Source organism: Ambystoma mexicanum, chromosome 7q (assembly GCF_040938575.1).
Source record: "Ambystoma mexicanum isolate Mex_15411 chromosome 7q, UKY_AmexF1_1, whole genome shotgun sequence".
NCBI lineage: Eukaryota > Metazoa > Chordata > Amphibia > Caudata > Ambystomatidae > Ambystoma > Ambystoma mexicanum.
In genome coordinates this window covers 957,754,626-957,768,475 of record NC_090941.1, presented here as the reverse complement: position 1 = coordinate 957,768,475, position 13,850 = coordinate 957,754,626, and positions in this window count along the sequence as shown.

Below are 13,850 nucleotides of genomic sequence, written 5' to 3'. Positions count from 1 at the left end.
TGGTTGCACATCAGAGGGAAGCGTCAGTGAGTGTACAATTTTGCATTTTCCTCCTTTTATCGATCAGTTTGAATCTCTGTATCCATGGGAGAGAAGGCTCACCATCTGGACCAAATCCACCTAGTTCCCTTCAATCCTCTTAAATGGAGTTAATTTGTAATGACCATGACTTTCCCTCAGGAAGTAGGCAAAATTCAATTATTATTTGTGAAACAGAGGGTTTGGCCGAGGGATCAGCCTCAGCTTTACTTGACTGCTCTTCAGGGGTGGATTTCAAATGTAATAATAGGCCAATTCAAAGAAAAATTGTGGAATTCTTTCAGTGTGCACATGTGTAACAAATGGATTTGCAACAGCTTGCAGAAAACTCTAAAAACACTAATTTAGAAAGCCTGAGTGACCCCAAAACATTTGCTTTGAGGTACATGCATGTTGAGCAAGAACAGAAGGAGGTGGAGAGAGAAAGCATGAACCAACCTGAAATTTGCATGTCACAAGACTCTTTTTCTTTGATACTCCAGTGGGTAAGGTGATATAGCATTGAACGATTCTTCGATCCTATCCAGTTCAACAAAATATTCATACCCTCTTAGAGTGGACTTTGGGCCGCAAAATTTGGCAGCTTTGAACTACGTTGTATCATCTTTGGTAAAGAATATGCTAAAAGAAGAGGTCCAGGGCAACTCGGAACAATTGTTTGGAATTCGAGAGACACTGGACTTCCTTACTAAAAAGGAATAAGTCAGGTGCTTCTTTAAAAACGAGGTTTTGGGCATTGTAGAGAAATAGGTGGATATTCAAGAGGAATTCAGTTCTTTGCCCTTTCATGAGAAGGTGATTGAAAGTGCTGGCAAAACAGCACCAAAGTGAGCACAAAACAAAGGTGTGTGTACATTGTTTTCATCAAGGTTCAGTGAATATATAGTCAACTGATTTAATAGAAGTGAATGCGGTGGGTGTGGCGGACAAGCTGGAGTTAAGGAAGGTAGGAGACAGACATAATCTTCTCTCCCCAACCCCTAAAATGGAGGAAATCTCCTTTATGGACACTCCCTCAGCAATAGCGGTCATTGAAGAATGTCTGCGATTAGGAGCAATTGAGGACAGGTTGGAGCAATCAGTGGTCCTAATGGATTCCTCAATGGCCTCAATAAGTGAAAGAAGAATTCCTATGAAAAAGAAACAAATGTGGAAGAACCTCGTAAAGGAAGTTGTGCAGCAGAACAAAAACACTAAAAATCAAAAAACGAAGAAAGTATATAGTAATTCCTCACTGAAGTTTGTGAGAACATTAAATCTCCAACTAGACCAACAATCCCATCCCTAGTTGTTCAGCTACGAAGGGTGGGCTGAGGTTTGCTCGACGATTCCAAAAACATAGTGGTACTACGAATTCCATGGCTTTGCTCCAAACAGCCTCACACTTCTCATTACATGATATAGTAGGCAATATGTTGTTCCAAAAGGACGGGGAAGAGTCACTGTCGAGTCTAATGAGTGACATTTTTTTCAGCCTACCTCTTATGATTTAGTTCAACCATACGAGGAATTCAAAACCAAAGAGTGTGGGACCCAGTCCAATGTACCTCGGGAGCGTAAAGATATGGGTACCATTGAAAATACACAATAGCAGAGAAATATGGTTTGCCAAATGGAATGGAAAGTTCTTGTATCTTACTGTACAGAAACATTTTTGGTGGGGCACCTGGGTAAGGTTGGGGACCAGGTGCAACACAAAGTAAGCCAGAGACAAAGAACTGTGCAAGTATCTATGGAAAAACAAGAGGACTGATTATCAGGCAGGCCCCGTCTATTAGCTCATTTGCACAGGAAAAGAACACCTCAAGTGTTTATTTGGAAGTCATTTTTACATATGAGGATGGTGTAACTTTGAACAGAAGTATGGTTTTGGGTATATTACTTGAAATTCCATGCTTAAAAGCATTTCCGTTGAAGGACATTGACTTAATTGAATTTTGTGTCGAGAAAAGGAGGGAGCTAGTGGTTGTTATCATAAGCTCCTGTTTAGTTAGATACCTTATTTTGGCATCAGTGGATGATTTCAGATTAAGGTGCTTTGATATCTATGCTACCCTGCATGAGTCTAATGTTCATCCACAAATTCCAACTCATTCTAGAGGGAACGAAGTGCAGGCTTGTTCGCAAATGACTATTTCCCGCCCAGCAGATTGCAGTATGATTTGTGTGGTGAGAATGGAAGCTCAAGAGGGGACAAACGTCAGTTTGGGGGATGACTGATCGTGGTTGTCCCAAACACTAGGTGGTCAATTGAGGGAGGGTAGAGTGTTACGGATGGGTTTTTAGTGTTTGCTCATGGAATGCTCGTGGATTCCAGCATTTGCTTAATCCAGGGGACTCATGTGAGGAATTAAGTAAACATGACCATATCATACTACAAGAAACCTTTCTGTCAGAGAATGTCACACTGGATGGTTATCATATCTGCGAACACACAGCTATTAAAGATACATCGCTTGGCCAAAGTGAGGTTTATTGATAGAGGTAAGAACAGATGTTATTTATAGATTGAAAGTACTGGAATGTTCGATGTATGGATTTTTTGGCAGGGCATGCAGTTTTGTAGGGTGAGGGACATCATTTGTTGATAGTTAACATATACTGTAATTATGCAGAAATGACCCAAAGGTTAATGATATTATATATGATATTCTGACTGAATGGTTAGAGTCACACATCCTTGGGTCAGTCATAATAGCCAGAGATTGTAATGCAAATTGTTTAAATCCCTCTTTCAAGATCAGAAAGGGAAAAAATGGTGGATATTTTGTGACAATTGGAATCTTTAAATTGTGACTGGCAACCATTTAAAAGATGAATACTATGGGAACACTTGGAAAAGTGGGACTAATACATCTATTATTGATTTTATAATTGTTTCTGAGGATTTTTTGGCGGTTTATAATCACTTTAAAATAAAAATAAATTATGAGTTCCCAAGTGATCATGCAAGATTGGAAGCACATTTTTCTATACTTGAACAAGCATCGTGCGAGGAAAAATGACTATGGTCAATGTGTCTTGGGGAAATATTAGATTCATTTGGGCACATATGGAGAACTGTGAGTTTAACATGAGAACTGGGGTGGAACTGTTAGATGCCCAAGGAGAAACAAAAAGGTGTGCTTGCACGGTTCAATATTTTCTGATTTTTATAAAAAAAATCTTTTAGTGCTGAGGAATTTGAAAGAGAATCCAAAAAGTGACCCTTATAACTCAAACATTCAGTACCGTAAAAGAAGGTATGGGAATCAAGTTAGAAAAATAAAGTGGATGGGTGTAGTAACCCCTTTCATGGAAAGTCATTTCTCTATATCTATCCAGGCCTGGACAGATCAAAGGTAAGGGGAAAAGATGCTCTCCTGTATCATGGCAAAAGGGGAATTAAACTATTGGAAATTAATAAAAACTAAAGATGAATTCCAACGCTTAATCCATTCAAAGCCTATTTCAGAATTTACTTGGGCACAGCACTTTACAAAATTATATGAAAAACCTGAAGATTCATTATCAGACTGCAAACGTTTGAAGAACGAAGCCTGGATCCTGAAGCCTACAGTGAGCCAAATTGAAAACATATTAAAACGCAGTAATTCAAGGGCACCAGGCTAAAAACGGCCTTTGTAACAGAGCAATTAAAGGAGATCCCGAAATGCAGGCGGGAATTTTGTGTAGCCTTTTCCATGACTATCATAAAGAGTGGGTGAATGAAAGGGCATCCTAAAGCCCAATCAAGTGGGTTCCGAATGGGGGTGAGTACAATAGTATCGGGGTGGATGCTAAATCATGTGCAGTGCCTTAATTGGGAAGGTGTGGGAAAAGAGGGGTTTGCTGTCACAGTGGATCTTTCCCTTTGTTTTGATTTAGTAAACAGAGATAAATTGTGGCCAAAATTACAGAAATTGGGATTGCAGGCAGGTTTGTTAACTATACTTATCCATCTTTATGAAAGTTCTCTATTGAAGATAAGACTAAACCAAGAAGGAATGTTGTCTGTCTTGATCCCATCTAACCCCGGCCTCTGCCAGGGCTGTATTTTAAGCCCCTATTTAATATTTAATATTTATATTGCTGATTTTGGGCAATATTTAAAGTCTGTGTATTTTGTAGCCCCCTCTGTCTAAGGGACAAAAAGGGACAAACATATATTGGCTAACATACGCTGATGACATTATTATGATGGACTGTACCAAGGTGGGAATTCAAAGATTAATGAACAAAAAGAGAATAAGTGGGCACCACTGGGTGAAGTCCCTTCGAGTATGGTAATTCGTATGAAGAAATAAAATATCTCTGATTCAAATTTAGTCAGAAAAGTTCACAGGAGCTGGCTGCGATGAGTTTGGAGACTCCCTGACTCGAAGAATATGTGAAGTAGGAGACTAGATAACAAACCTAGCGACTCAGCATCCCAGAGGGTGAATGCTCTTGACCAAGACACTTTACTATCCTGTACCACAAAAACCAAGAGAGAACTCAAATCGCCAGTATATGTTTCTAAATTTTCTGTTCAGAGTAACAAGATTAAAAACACCATTAAGAAACATTGGAGTATCTTTAAGAATGACATAAGAGTACAAAATCTATTTGACCAACTTCCAGTGTTTGCCTACCAGAAGAGTAGGAACTTACGAGATGAATTGGTTCGCACAAGACCGCCTACAAAAGAACCCATCACGCATCGAACCGGGACATTCCCCTGTCTCCACTGCACTAACTGCATTTTGGTAATCAAAGTCAACATTATATATCATCCACGCACAAGCAGAAAGATTGTCCTTAAAACATTTGGCACTTGCGACAGTGCGAACATTATCTATGGTATCAAGTGCCCTTGTGGGAAATATTATGTAGGTCAATCTACTAGAGCAGCAAGAATACGTTGGAACAAACATCGCTCCTGCATTCTCAATGCGAACCCTATCTCAGCAGTGGCTCGCCATTGGATTGAAAAACGCCACAATTTAGCACAAATTAGGTTCTTGATCTTAGAAGTGCTGACCAAAGTGAACCCGCACAAAGATTTGGGCCTGCGGCTCAACAGAAGAGAAACATTTTGGATTGACAGGCTTGGGAGTTTGGCTTCTAACGGTCTCAATGAGGAGATCAACTATCACTGTTATATTTGAACGATGTACCTCCTTATCTATTTTATGTTCCGTTCTTCATGCATTCACTTCCATGTTACTGTATATACCAGTTTACCTTCACAGTCTATAACAGTCACCCATAGTGGATATGGTATTTCGAGTAATATGAGTGCATTATCATGCCTCTCTGCCATTACTGATTCTACAATTAATAATTCCTGACCACCAGCGCAGCCACGCTCTTGCACCAGTGTCGCAGATCCCAGACTGTCAGTCTGGGACCCGAGATGACACCCAGTGGTGTCACCAGCCGTGACAAAGATGCACTCTTCAAATTGCACAACAAATCAATGCACTGATATTCTGTAGTCACTGCCCAGTTTATGTATTACCTTTGATATACATATGTCACACGTGATTTGTTTATGTCCTGCTTGTATTTTTTCTATGTCTATGCCTGGATTTTATTTCCATTTTTTACTTAGATCCACTATAATTTTCTAATCATTAGTGTGAAACTATGTAAATGTTTAATTTCGTCATTTATTATCCGATGACCTCATTTGCAGCAGTTTTTAAGAACCTTCCGCACCGCGCCATTTACTTGACGCAATGCGGTCACGAGGTATCCAAAGCATCATTTCCTTAGCAACGGGTCAACATGGCGATGCGAGGCTGCATCTCTGCGTCTGCTGCGGCTCCTCTTTAGAGATTGCACAGATACTGCAGGTATGCCCGTAATGGATCTATCCATGACCAGGAATGCAGCACCTGGCACTGGTACTTTATTTTGACTGTGACCTTATATTTACTTACAGAACGACACAATCATTTCATCCAGTCTTGACTCTGGTGTTCCTCTCGAACGCCATGTACGATCACAGGCATTTTATAAGTGCAACACTTTTTAGCCCGTAGGCTTGACACACTCTACAGGTAAACTGCATCCATACTTACTTTTTACCAGTGAACATGTATGACTGTTTTTCACAAATGTTGCATTTCTTTTTCTTTTCTTTTGGCACCTCGACCACATCTGAATTTACCTACGTTTGGTATGTGACCACTTTCATTTTATGATATTGATATGCTGCATATTGTTTTGTTGTTGTGCACTTTATTGTTTTGTAACATCACAGACTTGCCCTGACGAAGAAGAAAACTCTCTGAAATGCATTAGCACATTGCATCTACTCTTAATAAGAGAAGTGTTAGCCGCGTCCTCACTAAGAATTAATTAGTGATTTTTTGATAAACAATTGTCTTTTGAAATACAACAAAGACTCTCATTTTTTTGAAATCTGATATATTCTGTCTATGAATCGAGCATCTACAATTTTGAAGATTTTTTGATAATTGCACAACCCATGTTGGGACTAACGGAGAGCGGCTGTGTGGCTACGTTTGTTATCTAGTCTCCTGCTTCACAAATTCAAAGATTAATAGCCAGTTTTAATATATATTGCAAAAACAATGATTTAGTAATACATTTACAGCAAGCTCATTTATTAGACCTAACGGTGAATAAAAGAACATAAAAAAGTAATCTGTGGTTAGGAAAACTGAAGGCGGGAAACTGGAACGAGTAGACAGCATGAAATATCTTGGTTTTAGTATTTTTGCTAAACCTAGAAAAAGAACGATTTTGGAAGGTTTTTATGATAAATCTTTGATTATAGTTGCACAAATAAACATTTAAAAATTTAGGATTGGAAAGTTCTTTATCATACCTCTTTTAAAATTTTATGAAGCAAAAGTTATTCCTATGTTGATTTATGGAGTTGAAATACATCATAGTCGGTTGGATGAGTATTTAAACATCTTGAAGGTTTTATATGGAAAAGAGTTTTAAGGCTACCAATGTCAATACACATAGGTGTAAACAGATTTGAATTAGGGTTGTTGTCATTGGAAGCACATATTTTATAGAAGAAAGTTTTACTGTGTCATAAATGTAAAATCGCTCCAGAAATGTATGTGTGGACTTAAAGGAAATTAACCCTAAATTGAATAATATCCTTGTTATCAAAACAAGGAGAAATTGGAAGAATGGGGCCTGTGTGGAAACGAGGAGCATAGAAGCAATGTCTATGACTTACAGACTGGTGTTGCACTAGTGACTCTGTAGGTGCGTATGATTGATACAGCAGATTAAGGACTGGTCATAAAAATGTTAGGAGTGTGTGCGCAATATCTTTGTTGATATCCATCATAAAAAATTGGGTAGACTTTATTGAGGTTTAGGTTGGATATCCTACCCACAAGGGCCAATTGCTTCAGATGGAAGAAGATGGACTGTCTATCGGAGAAGAGTGGATTTTGTCTAGAACACAGCAAGAAGTTGCAGCATTTATTCATGGAATGCAAGGCATTGGTTGATCAGAGACTAATTTGCTTTGAAAAATATATTAATAGGTTTAGGTGTAACACGGGGCCCTCCGTATGGAATTTGTGCTGGTCAACTTTGTCATATCAATTAAGTAAGGGACTGTTTCAATTTCTAGGTAGGGTAAATCTGGTGGATTATAAGAACACTAACGGTCCATAAATGTGTAAGTATGATATTTTCAAGGACTAAGACATAGGAATTTAAAGAATATTTGTGGCTTAGGTTATAGGATTGATGCATTTATGGGAATTGTTGTTACTGCATGGGTTTATGATAATTGTATGTAGGAATGGATTGATGTAATAATGTATTAATATAATAGTACATGTTTTTGTTTTATGATGATTTGTGTAAGGTTTTAATTTGTTATAAAACTGAATGCCCAATAAATAATAATTTTAAAAAAATCCTCAGTAAAATACATTTTCATGTTTCCATGATAATTTCCTTAGTGAATAAAGAGTTGCATTGGTGTGTTAATATTCGCAGTAAAGGATTCACAGCTATGTTTATTACCACATAAGCAGTGACACACATGGCACTGTTGCAACTTGCATATATGAGTTACAAGGAGAGATTGAAACCAACGTACGAAAAGAGGTAAATGAAAATGTTGAAACAGATAGACTGGGACAGTGAGCTAGTCATTAGCATAGTTAGTGACATAGATCATGGTGGGAACATATTGGCAACTAATTCTAATTATATGTTTTGTTCTGGAAGTTCGGATCTAGTTTATTAACTGGCACAATGGTTTTCAGAAATAATAAATCGCCTAGCTCAGCATTTAATACGGGTGTATTTTCCGCTGGAATTGATTTATGATTGCCCTTCAAACATCAGTGCAGTAGGTAGAGCATATTGCAGGCTGGTCTCTGTGATGTGACACACATATGCATTTCCCTACTGTGAATTCAGTGTTTCCATCAGGCACACAATTTACTATTTGTCCCATATATGTCTCGCAGCAAGAAATTGGTCCTGAGCGTTGTTGGTGCTGTGTCATTTTAATGCATTGAAATATTGTATGTTTTGCCCTTCAGAAATTACTGTAAATACTACGGCTTTAAAATAAACATTTTTACCGATAAATTAGCTGTAATATGCACCATATCACCACATTGTAAAAGGAATTTCTTGCAAGAACTATCAGCCTCCTGCCATATTTTAATGTGTGGTCTATGGTGCTCAGAAGAGCCATCTACCCCCAGTGGAATCACCAAGGAACCGATCGATGGCTACTTATTCTGTGGCACAGTAGGATAGAAGGTATGTTATTTAGTGGTTCGATATTTTGAGGAGATAAATAGCGCTACCACAGTTTTTTCACAGGTTGAACTTTATCACACTCTTCCTCTGCATGTGTTTGAGTAGGTATTTCATGCGAAAGTGTCTTTCTTCAGTACCACCGTGTGCTTCAAGCCATTCCTCGAGTGCTTCATGAGCGAGGCATTGAATGCACTCCTTCAGTGACAAACAGAAAAGCAGGATCTGCTGAAAGCAATGAACTAATGATACTGAAGAAAGAGGCCTTTGTGTGGAATGCATTCCCAAGCGCATGCACCGGATGGGTATGATATGATAAGTCATGTATACTGCGCCTGCACACAAGTGTTTCTAGCCCTATGAACAAGTCCAACTGCTGAACAAACTGCAGTAGTGTTTTATATCCCCTCAAGATTATGAATGTCAACAGTCATAAATCAGTACTTTAGGCTAAGAAATAATTGAAGATGGGTGACGCCGAAGAAATAGCACAAAGAGTTATCAGAATGACCAGAGTATTGTTGGCCCGGAGGAAAACGAGGCTTGACGCTCTTTGTCGCAACTAGTATTTTACAAACTATCCAATATGCAGCTCCCTTGAAGGTTGAATTCTTGCACAGAGGGAGCCGTCATAAGATCATGGTGGTAGGTATTAATTTCATACCTGTCGACCAGATTCAATTGATTATTCCGAATATATGTGAGCACAACTGCGCTTTATAATACATGGCAAGAATAATGTGCATTTCCAATGTTAAACATTATTGCACTTTTTCATAGATGCTATTTGGATAGATTTAAGTGCAGTTTGAATTTAGAGGTGAGCACAATTGCACTTTATGAAACAGTTATGTATTGTACTTAACACCTATTAAAATGTAATGTATATATTCATGTTTTTTACGTATTCTGTGTATGCAGTTACCTGATGTTTTTTTCAGAAAAGTGTGCATTATGCAATACATGTGTGCTGGAGATTGAAATGTCTGTTTTGCTAACTGTTTAAATGTTTTCTTTCAAAGATTATTTGTACACAATAAATAATACACTTTGCCTATGAAATCCATTTATCATGACTGCATTGAGATAGGATACTTTCACCATGATTAGTCACAAATTGGTTGACCGTACCATATATAGTCATAGAATCAAAAATATCTTTTACAGTCTAGTAGAATATATTCACACATGAAGAAAATGTGTGTTTTCTTTGTGTTGTTCTAGTCCCTGCTCTTGATGTGATTTCAGAGATCACTGGTGTGTTTTCTGGGGTCGGGCACTCTTGTATTTATCTATCAACTCCCTCTTAGCACAGGCCCCAGACCACAGGAGCCAGAAGATGATACCTGCACTAAGGTTTTCATACTTTTTTTAATGGACCAGTCCATCATAGGGCTGGATGGATAAGAAAGGTAAAAAAAAAAAACAGAATGCCCCTGCCAAAGAGTCGGCTGTGTGGGGGAGACAAGAATCAAAATAGTATTTGAAAGAAAGCTGACAGTTGCAAAGGTCAGTTAGGAGAAAGAGAAAGAAAGAAGAAGTCACAGGAAAAGGAAGGAGAAAGGGCAAAGAAACTAGAGGGGGAGTAAAAAAAGAGAACAAACCACTGGGGGGTTAGTGCCTCAGAGAGCCCCTCAGGTATCATGGTGCGAGGTTGTGAGGAGAAGCCCCCCAGCAAAATGATCTGTGGTGCCTCGCTGTGTGAGAGGAGCAGCCCGACTTCTCACAGGGCCATGTGGCTGTCGGCCAGCCCATGGGCCAGACCGGATAGACCCAGACAGGTAAAGGGCCTAGGCTGTGGTCTAGGGCTGCCTGGTCAAAAATGAACTGCCCAGTCTGGACTGCATGAGGGGAGTGTCCCAAACCAGGCGGCTCGCCCATGCCCCCTTTGGCTCATCCCATGGCCGGCAAGGCAGGTCCTTCTGAAAGTCATCCTGAGCTGCTTCAGCTAGATGGTGACCCTGGAGGTGAAGAGCTGGTTAGAGCGGTGAAGGCCAAGTTCCAGGCTGCCTGACAGGGCAGCCCGGGTGAAGATCGGGACACAGGAAGTCCCGGGCTGCTCCATCAGGCAGCCCAGGTGAAGAAAAGTCCTGGGCTGCCACCGCGTAGTAGCAGCTTGGGAGAAGACTGGAGCTCCAGCACTCCAGCGCGTGCTCCCGAGGAACCGCAGCCCTTCACGATGCAACATAGAGGGGGTGCGACCACGAAGCAAGAAGAAGGCTACAGGAAGGCTACAGGATGTGCAGTGAACTATGGCAATGCTGCCTGAAGTCAAGATGAAGCCCGGGTGCAGCGGTGAGTGCAGTGGCAGCCCCATGCCAACGAGACACCGACTGAAGTTAATATGGCACCCAGAATGCAGCAGTGACTTGGGCAAGCCCCATGCCAACAGGGCCACCTTAAGTATTCTAAATTGACTGTGGGGTGCAGGAGTGATTGCGGGTGTGCCTTCCAGCCTACAGGGCCCACCCTTGAGATCGAGGAAGGCCACAGGCATGGCAGTGACTCGGGTGAGCTCTCAAGGGCCACCTAAAGACTTCTTCTGACCACTTAGTGTTCCAGTTCTCTAAGCAACCTCTGAAGCAGACTTCAGCTTTAGCCTGTTTCCCCTTGTATTCAGATTCCCTGCCATGATCACTCAGCTCTCACATAAGGCTGGAATCATGGCCTTGGAATGTGAAGTCAATATGAATGTGCTACTGACATACATTAAGATTTTGTATTCATCCCTGTTCAGGTCCCATGTATTCGGTCGTTTGCACGGATCCAATCAGCCAGTGGTTCCAGTTCCAGCATGAATAACAGCAACAAAGGCGACTGTGGGCAGTGCGGAGGTGTAATAACTTGGAAGCTGATGAACACCCGAACCAGCAGGTAAGTTATTAAGTAGATTTATTGTAGTTCAATTGCCAGGAACAAAACATTGTTAGGACTATAGCACATAAATCATGTGAGTACCCCCACCCACAAGTTCAATTGCAAAGGTTTAGTCCACCTGGAAGAAATTGGTATGCACAAAAACACACATGCACAACAGAATTCCACTCGCACAGCCACTAGTTTAACACGGAATCACGTAAAAAACGGACATCCAGACACATTCACGTACACACTCAGCGCACGCATCCACTCACTCACACGGGCCCATCATACACGCACACACTAAAACTCACACTACCGCTGGAAAAATGCATATAAATCTCACTAATGTAAAACGTTCTTCATGAACAGGAAGGTCCTGCGCCGCACAACGGATCGCAGTGCTGCCACGATCCACTGTTCCCAGGCCTGCGCAGCATCACAACTCCAGAGCCACAAATCCTCTTCACTACGTGCCACCAACACGACATTATGGCAACCGAGGCAGGTCACACGGGCACTTATCCCAGACAAATCCGTGCCGCAGCCATTGTCCCAATGATGTACACTGCTAACATCAACCGAAGGACAAACCAAAACTCTGTTCTTACACCGCATACTCGTAACGCAAGAGCAGAGTCCTTCTTCGCGCTCCAGCAGCTCACGCTGGAACGCGCAAGACAACGGAGGAAACGTGACCTCTGATGTGCACTCGAACCATGGTAGACACCACATCCGCATTCCAGCATCCCGTTCTGGAACGCATGACACGCCGAACGCAACGTCATCATTCCCACCGAGTTATCAACGGAGCAACATTTCCCCCGAATGTGAAAGGAGGTATGTCCGGAGGGACCAGAAAACTGCATTCCGTATTCACTCCTCCACAGCAAAGAAGGCGGAACATCGAAGCCGCAGGAGGGCACAGTCACCTCTACTCCGACACCCCCCTCACCTCGGTACCATCCTTCTTAGCACCGATCGCGGTCCTGTCGCTTGCCTTAACCGCATGCCCGCCCAACACACGAGCTATTTCCAATTGGTCCCACACAAAGAACGGGGCCAGCTCACAGCACTGTCGTCCCACATAGCTGTGAGAATGAGGTGCAAGAGCACACCTATGCCTCCGCACACCGACCAGTGTGCCGCCAGACCACACAGCAGCACCCTCTGTTCCAGGGCACTGCCTCATAGCCACACCATACGCCGACTTGAGTGCCCGAAAGGCTACTATGATCAGCACCGCCCAGCCTGCCAACCAACTCGAAAGTGCACATAGGCGCCCAAGACAGCGCCGCACACCGATTTGTGCACCGAGAGCTTCCAAAGTACTCCGCACACCGACACGTGTGCCGAACAGTTTCCATGGCACCAGCTGGGGATCTGCCAAGCACAAGCTCCACCCGGCCAGCTTGGTCCTGATGGCAGACGCTCCCCAGTTTACCGCACACTGACTAGTGTGCCAGACAGGCTCCCTTGTTCAGCACCACCCGGCCTGCTGAAGAACTTGCACAGTCCAGATCAAAACAACACTGGACATCAACGTACTGAAAACTTGGAATTGGACATGAAAGCACTGGAGGGCAATGTTTTCTGGCTTCAGACTGACCCCTCCTCGACAGGATCCCATCCTCGTCGCCAGTGTAATAACTTGGAAGCTGATGAACACCCGTGCCAGTATAATAACTTACCTGCTGGCTCGGGTGTTCACCATCTTCCAAGTTATTACAGGAGGCCATCTCCATTCTGAAGAAGCCTGAATGCACCCCATGGACTGAAGTACAATTCTGGCAATCAAAAAACTACAAAATCCTGCTGTGTGTGTGAAATTACTCAAGATAACCCTTCATATATTTAATCAGATTTTGAAACATCCCTTTTACAATACAGAAAATCATGGAAGTTAAAAGAACAATTAAAAGAAGATTATTTTCCTCTTAGATCTTTGAAATGTCAAGTGCATTATTCACAATATATGGCATCAATCCTAATCTTTCAATATCAACTACAACCACTTGTTTTCAACACCAGGTACAACAATCTCAATAGGTATATTCAACCCACCCAAAATTCAACATAGAGCAAGTGAGCATTAATATATCTCATCCCCACTAGTTCAATAATGCAGAATATGTATATTTGTCAAGATCAAAGAAATTGATAGATATCGATTTACAATATAGACAGATTTTAAGAGTGAGAGGAAA